At 39.0% G+C, this 8224-nt stretch overlaps 1 long non-coding RNA gene across 1 annotated transcript; it reads right to left on the bottom strand.

Annotated features, from left to right (window-relative positions):
- Positions 1 to 1357: 1357 nt before the first annotated feature.
- LOC147361283 (uncharacterized) lies at positions 1358 to 7563 on the bottom strand. The gene is made up of 3 exons (XR_015140010.1): positions 7306 to 7563; positions 6577 to 6726; positions 1358 to 1753 (listed from the first exon to the last, which is right to left on the bottom strand). It is a non-coding gene; the product is annotated as an uncharacterized LOC147361283 (long non-coding RNA).
- Between the last annotated feature and the right edge of the window lie 661 nt (positions 7564 to 8224).

The following is an 8224-nucleotide window of genomic DNA, read 5'->3' as shown; positions in this document are numbered from 1 at the left end:
TCTGTGTCTGCCAGCAGAAATCGTGTTGTGCATGTGAAAATAATACAGCATAATTTCCTTAAAAATATTGTGTAACTTTTCAACTCTGATGTATATTTTCTTGAATTACATAAAGTAGTGCAGTTTTCATCTTTTTTAAAAATGTTCTTCCTCTCCCTTGCAAATTTTGCATTTTTACTTGTGCCTTTTGTCTGTTACTTTTCTAACATATTTTATTGTAACACCTCTGTAAAAGTCAATACTTCAGAATTCTCTGAGAGAGCATATGTTCTCTAAAGGAAAAGTCTAACTGTTCATATTGACATTGATTATCATGAGATTTTGATTAAACATAACCTGTAAATTTGCATAATGGCAGCCTACCCAAAATGGGGAGGTTAGAACTGACATATACACATTAAAAAAGAGCACAGAGAACTCTACTCAATATTCTGTAATAGCCTATATGGGAAACAAATCAAAAAACAGTGCATACATGTATACATATAACTAATTCACTTTGCCATACACCTGAAACTAACACGACATTGTAAATCACCTACAACTAAATAAGAATTTAAAAAAACAAATATCTGGTCCTACAAGTAACATCAAAACATGACAGCCTCATTTTATGGATAAAATGTCTATATATTTTTAAAAATCTGCAGTTTGCTGGTTAAAATTGACTGCCATTTTTCTTTTTATTGATCTTCATTACATTGCTTGTTTGGATCAGTATATATTTAACTAGTATGAGTGGCAGCTGTGATTTTAATATGTACCATAGAAAGAAGCTAGACACACAAAAATTTGTGTTGTGTGTGTTTGATTCCATCTATGTGAGAGTCTGCTGCTGCTGCTAAGTCACTTCAGTCGTGTCCGACTCTGTGCTACCCCATAGACGTCAGCCCACCAGGCTCCCCCATCCCTGGGATTCTCCAAGCAAGAACGCTGGAGTGGGTCACCATTTCCTTCTCCAATGCATGAAAGTGAAAAGTGAAAGTGAAGTCACTCAGTCGTGTCAGACTCTTAGCGACCCCATGGACTGCAGCCTACCAGGCTCCTCCGTCCATGGGATTCTCCAGGCAAGAGTACTGGAGCGGGTTGCCATTGCCGTCTCTGTTGTGACAGTCTAGAAAACACAAACTAATGCGTGGTGACAGAAAGATCAGTGGTTTCCTGGGGCCAAGAGGAAAGTATGGAGGGACTGTAAAGCACAAAGGAAACTTTTAGATATAATGGGAATCTTGAATCTTGATTGTGGTGGTAGTTACAGCATTCACACATTTGTCAAAATATAACAAATAGTATCATTTGAATGAATACAGTTTATTATATTTAATTTTATCTTAAACTTGATAAAAATATACTGTAATATATTGTAATAATGATATACTTTAATAATATTTTCTTAACAGCTAGGAGCATACTTAGGAAAGAATCATCTTTGACATATTGCATGAAATGAAACTGAGCTTTCATCCTCAGATTAAAAGTATCTCCTTTAAAATGCCTTCATTTTAAAGCCCATCCATCACCCAGGAGATACCAGGGGTCTAATAGGTTTGCTGGCAGGCATTCTGAGCCATTTGCAAATAAGACTGAAGTGAGCAAATAAAGCCTGGGTTTTCAGAGGTGATCGCTGTGGATGAACATGTTATCTCCTGCAGCAGTCAGTCTTGTGTGAGGTTTAACCCTACCCAAGCAATGCCTGTTGGTCTTCCTTGCCCAGGTGAGCAGTTTCTCCATGTCAGTTATTCAATGGATAGGGCTGGATGAGGGTAAAAAAAAACTCATCAAGGTGTTATATACTTCCAGTAGGATTGGAACTCATATCCTTATGAAGCAAGAGGGCTTACAATCTCACAAAACAACAGTATCAAATAAAACACTATATGCACTCACACACAAATGTATGTGATGTTCAAAATTCCCAAATTAATGCATGTTTATAAATAAAAGTGTCCCAAATGTTTAAAGACAAGCCATGCTCTCTATTTAAAATTTCTCTGTTTTAAATATTTGTTTAAATTTCATTTTAAGGTAAAATATATTTATAGCAGGCATAAGAGACTCGGGTTTGATCCCTGGGCTGGGAAGATCCCAAGGATGGGAACCTACTCCAATGTTCTTGCCTGGAAAACAATCGCATGACAGACAAATCAGGCAGGTTGCAGTCCATGGGGTCACAGAGTTTGATGTTACTGAGCAACTCAGTATGCACACATACGTACAGCACAATGCAAAAACATGAGTGTTACAGAACCAAATTTGGGTCCACTCCCCTCAGCATAGTAAAGCTAAGCTACTGACACTTGGTCGAGGTGAAGAAAAGCACAAGGTTTACTATAGGGCACCAGGCAAGGAGTCCAGGCAGCTGGTGCTTGAAAGACCTGAATACCCTGCTGGCGTTCAGGGAAAGATTTTTAAAGACAGGGTGAGGAGGACTCTGTGAGGTCTGTGACCGGCTTGTGGACATTCTTCTGACTGGTTGGTGGTGAAGGTGAATCAGGAGTCAACAGCATCAATTCTGATTCCAGTTGCTCTGCAGTCTACATGCTTGTGGGTATCATACAGCTAACTCTTTCCACCTGGTTGGGGGTGGGGGTTCAGTATTTGTAAAAGAGCTCCAAAGGACACAGCTCAGAATATTATCTATAGCCCTTAAGGAGAATATTATCTAAAGTCTTTGACTTTGTTTTATTACTATTATTTTGTCTTGCTTGACTGTTTCCTTTTTTTTCTTTTCTTCTGCATTTTTTTTTTTCTTCTCTATTAAATGTATTCTTTGGAACTTAGGAAAGACCTAGGTAGGCTAAAGTTTTTATAAGTGAGAGGCAAATGGAAGACATGAGGGGGTGGGATCTGTTCTAGAAAGGCCCGTACGGTCCTGCTTGGTTACAGAAGTGTAGAATTTATCACTTTTTACAAATGGAAATAGTCATATAAACCACACCCTTATAGATTTAGGACTGCTTTATACAGTATAACTTTTAAAATTACATTTTAACTGATTGTTTGTTGCTGGCTATAAAATGCAGTTGGCTCCTGACATTCTTCAAATAACCAACAGCAATGACAAACCCTTCTATCGACTTTGTGCGACCCCATAGACGGCAGCCCACCAGGCTCCCCTGTCCCTGGGATTCTCCAGGCAAGAACACTTGAGTGGGTTGCCATTTCCTCCTCCAATGCATGAAAGTGAAAAGTCAAAGTGAAGTCGCTCAGTCATGTCTGACCCCTAGCGACCCCACGGACTGCAGTCCACCAGGCTTCTCCGTCCATGAGATTTTCCAGGCAAGAGTACTGGAGTGGGGTACCATTGCCTTCTCCATTCTATTTAAATGCATCCTTAAAATTTTGAATTTTTTAGATAGGCATTTATACAAGCTTCACATAATGAAATTGTTTTGTTTTATTCCAAGCCATAATTCTTTTTTCTTTTCTTGTATAACTACACTCCCTACAACATGCAATGTTAATAGTGAACAGATGCAGTTCACCAAAGATGAAAATGTCTGTATTTTTCCAGAAATCAATCCTCTAACTTTTAACTATTAGTTATAATATTTACTTTTTTTTTTAAAGATGTCATTTATCTGGCTAAGGAAACTCTTTTTCCTATTATTAGTTGCTAAAGTTCCTTTTTTTAACCACAAATGGATGTTGAATTTTATTTAATACTCTTTCCTGTATCCATTTAGATAATCCTATATAGCTTTTCTCCTTTAATTTGCTAATAATGTGAGCAATGTAATTTTATTTTCTAGTGTCAAATCAATTTTGTAGTCTTGGCATAAATCCAATTTGATCAAAATAGCTTACTTTTTGATACACTGTGGGATTTGATTTGAAAAATATTTAATATTTTTGTATGTATTTTTATGAATTATATTGGAGTGTATGTTTTCTTTTTTATAATACCCTCAGTTGGTTTTGTTATCGAGTATATTATGTTCAAAAATGAGTTGGATGTTTCCTCTTTGTCTGTATTCTGAAATAGTTTTTGTAAGATTGAAGTCATCTATTCATGAAATTTATAGTAGGATTCGTGCTTTAGTATTTGGTAAAACTTGCTATATTTTTTTTGTTGTTGTTTTATAATTAAATTTTATCTTTTAAAACCAGGGTTGTTTTTTTTTTTTTTAAGTTAAAAAAATAGTATAGAGTTGCTATAAGCTTCACACTAAGCTTCCCCTAGTATTATTAATATCCTGTATGGCACATTTGTTGCAACAATGAACTGATATTAGTACTTTATTGTTAATTTAGGCCCATACTTTTTTTCAGATTATTTTAGCTTCCACCTAATGCTCTCTGTTTCAAGATCGCATCCAGGGTGCCATATTTGGTCATCATGTCTCCTTGGCTGTGACAATTCCTCAGACTTTCCTTCAACCTTGACAGTTTGATAAGTACTGTTCAGGCATTGTGTAGAATATTTCTCATAGGAAATTGTGTGTGTGTGTGTGTGTGTGTTTTCATGATTATACAAGGATTATAGGTTTATGGGAGGAAGACCACAGAGGCACAAAGCTGTTTCCATAGCATGATAGCAAGGGTACATGCTACCCACATGGTTTATTCACTCGATGTTGATCTGGACTATCCGGCTGAGGGAGTATTTATCAGCTGTGTCCTCTTCCTTTTTTCAGAGGTAGAAGGGCACTTCACCTCTTTGCTACTCAAAGTATGGACCATGGATGAGCAGCACTCACCTCATTTGGGATTTTGTTCGAATCACAGAATCTAAATTCAATCCCAGAATGGCTGAATCAGGATCTGCAAGTTAACTGGATTCTTGGGTGATTCACATTTTTCTCAACTTTTGAGAACACTGCTCTAAGATAATCTAACAAAAATTCTGGTGATTTTTTTAAAAGGCCCAATAGTAACTATTTCCAGCCTTGTGGGCTATACAGTGTCTGTCACAAAGACTCAACCCTGCCCTTGTAGCAGGAAGAAGTCGTAGATGATACATAAACACATAGGTGTGTTGGCATATATTTTAAAAATTTACTTATAGACACTGAAATGAAAAGAGGAAAGATGATCATCCTTTGGATTCAAGTGGTGGTGGTGATGGAGAATACAGAGAAAATTAGTATAGTCTGGAGGTGTGAGGAAGTAAAATTAATTTGATTTGGTGAACAACTGAATGTAGGAGTGAGGGAGAGGACACAGTTTTAAGAGTAAGTCTAAGATTCTGGGTTATAAAACTGGATGGAGAGCCCTGCCATTAATGGAGGCATTTCACTGGAAGAGGTCTTGGTGAGGAAGACCTTTATTTATTTACATTATATTGAGTTTTAACATCCTTGGTTTTTACTAGCCAGTTAGCTCTGTAGGACTAGAACTTGAAAGAGATCAGTTAAGCAATCTGGGCGATAGCATTTTCATCTACTTGTAGCAATAATAAAATATTACTTACAGAAATTATGTATAGAAAGTTTCTATACATTTTAGGAATAGAAAATATGTAGTAAAGGAATTCAAGATGCAATAGAATTTGTAATAGTAGTTGTTATAATGCACAAAAAATAGCATCAAGCTTTCTACCAGTAACTGTTGGCTTGTTTGATTGAGTAAACCTTTGCCAGCATTTTACGGTGTTAAATTGTCCATATGATGTATCTTGGGCCATATAGTTTTGACAGGAAAACTTTGAAAGCAATAAATTGACCTCAAAAGACTGCAAGTATAAGATTTTAGCCATAGTTACAAACTAATGGGTTAAGATTTCTTTACACAGAACTCTTTCAGACCACGTCTTCAAAGGTTCTGTTTCTCACTTTTCCCTGCCCACCAGAACTATCTAAGGAGGTTCTAAGGATCCCAGTACATGGGGCAGTTAAATTATAATCCCAATTCTCATGCTTATTAAATCAGGATTTCTAGAGGGTGGTGATTAAATGTTATTTTTTTCAAGACCCAAATGGATCTGGTATGCAGTCAAAAGTGGGACCGTCTAGGGTGAAACCCAGACAGTGAGGCCAAAGTTATATATCAAGCCAACCACTGAGACACTCAAAACAGTTTGGGACTATGGACTATGGAACAGAACTTTCCTTCTCTCTCTTGGTGTCTGGTCATCCGGAAGAACAGAGGATCATGCTGTCTTAGGCTGTCCATGATGAATCCCACTAGACATAGTCTTTGGGTGTTGGAGCTGCTCCAGACTCCAGCTAATATTGAGGACACTCCTCTTTTCCTATATTCCTCACCTTAAGATTATAAGAGGATAAAGGTGGGAATCTTAAATCTGTGGTTTGAATGGAATGGGCACTATTTATGATTCTGAAGACAAGGCAGGTTTGAGAATCAATGTCCTAACCATTGTTTCTGCAAGTGTGGTACTTGGTGGTGGTGGTGGTGGTGGTTTAGTCACTAAGCCATGTCTAACTCTTGTGACCTCATGAACTGTGGCCCACCAGGCTCCTCTGTCCAGGGGAGTCTCCAGGCAAGAATACCGGAGTGGGTTGCCATTTCCTTCTCCAGGGGGTCTTCCTGACCCAGGAATCAAACCCAGGTCTCCTGCATTGCAGGCAGATTCTTTACCGACTGAGCTACAATGGACGCCCGAGTAGTACTTACCAGTAGCAAAAGTATCACTGAGGAGGGAAACACAGTCTCACACATTCCAGGTCCATGAATCAGAACACATTGTAACACAATCCCCAGGTGATTCGTATTTGAGACACACTGCCCTAAAATGGTATATTCCAAAGAGATCTTCCAGACTACCTAAAACATAAAGTGCTAATTAATAATGGTCTACTCTAAACTTTACCAATCAAAATCTCCTGGTGGAGGGCAGGGGGTGGAAATCTCTTCATGTTTAACAAGATCAGCTACTGACTCTTATGACAAGCGCTACAGTTTGAGAATCTTAGACCTAGAATTGGTTTAGTGAATATTTGCTCACGCCACTCCAAGGAGCTGGTCCAATATCACAGGGTAAAATGTTGTGAGCTAGGTTATCAGCTCTAACACTCAAACATGGACGAGAGTTAGAAACAACTCACTACAGACTTTTATTGTGTACAGACTACCAAACCTACCACATATTAGTCTTCATGTGTGGGTCCAAAAGCCTTACTCATGGGCCAACATGTTAAACATGCATGACTCAGAGGACGAGGTCATAAAGGGAGTTTTATTTTTCTTTCCCACTGTCCCTTTAAGCCTGTTTTGGGTTGGAGAGTGGTGGATACTTCCTCTGCCTTCAAGTGACTACCCAGGTGTCCATCATGGTTAGTACAATAGAAAGTTATGTATCATTTCAAACCACTTAGTCACAATTGAATACTTAAAAACACCTACCTCTAGAAAATAATACAAACTCTGAACTAGTTTGAACATTAGCATATATTTCCTCCTTGACCGTGGATGGCTATAAGCTGGCCACATGCTTTTGGAGAGAAGCCTTGGTTGTCTTCCTCTTTTTCCCTTTCCCTTCTCTTACTCACTAGCTATGCCACTGACATCATCTAGAATGAGCAAGGGGAGGCAAGAAGGAGAACACTGAGGGCAGACAGTTATTACTTCATGGATAACAAATCACAAGTTCACTTTCTTCAGTGCTGGTGGAGATGGAAAGCATGTGCTCATGGACACACTCATCAATCTTTGTTGGTTATCCTACTTGACTTGACTAATTCACCTCCCATGAGGTGGATGACACATCCTATTCTTCTGGGTGCTTCTCTTCCCTCAGCACTAGTTTTCTGGACACTTGTTCACCACAGACACTCTTAGATACCCAGCAGCTTACAAAGTAGTCACCGTGGACAGGAATCAAAGTAGCTTTAGGCTCATATCCTTCAGTCTGACCCTCATATGGGTCAGCAGAAATGTGTGCACCCTTTTCCCACGCTGTCTCATTTCCATTGAAAGTGAAAAGTGAAAGCAGAAGTAGCTCGGTCCTGTCTGACTCTTTGCAACCCCATGGACTATACAGTCCATGGAATTCTCCAGGCCAGAATACTGGAGTGGGTAGCCTTTCCCTTCTCCGGGGGATCATCCCAACCCAGGGATCAAACCCAGGTCTCCCACATTGCAGGCAGATTCTTTACCAGCTGCTGCTGCTAAGTTACTTCAGTTGTGTCTGACTCTGTGTGACCCCATAGACGGCAGCCCACCAGGCTCCCCCGTCCCTGGGATTCTCCAGGCAAGAACACTGGAGTGGGTTGCTATTTCCTTCTCCAATGCATGAAAGTGAAAGTGAAGCTGCTCAGTCGTG

The sequence above is a fragment of the Bos grunniens genome, chromosome 13 (assembly GCF_055505025.1).
Source record: "Bos grunniens cultivar Pamir isolate PY7600 chromosome 13, Bosgru_T2T1.0, whole genome shotgun sequence".
Classification (NCBI taxonomy): domain Eukaryota; kingdom Metazoa; phylum Chordata; class Mammalia; order Artiodactyla; family Bovidae; genus Bos; species Bos grunniens.
Note: the sequence above shows the minus strand (reverse complement) of the source record. Positions and strands in the feature narration are given on the sequence as shown.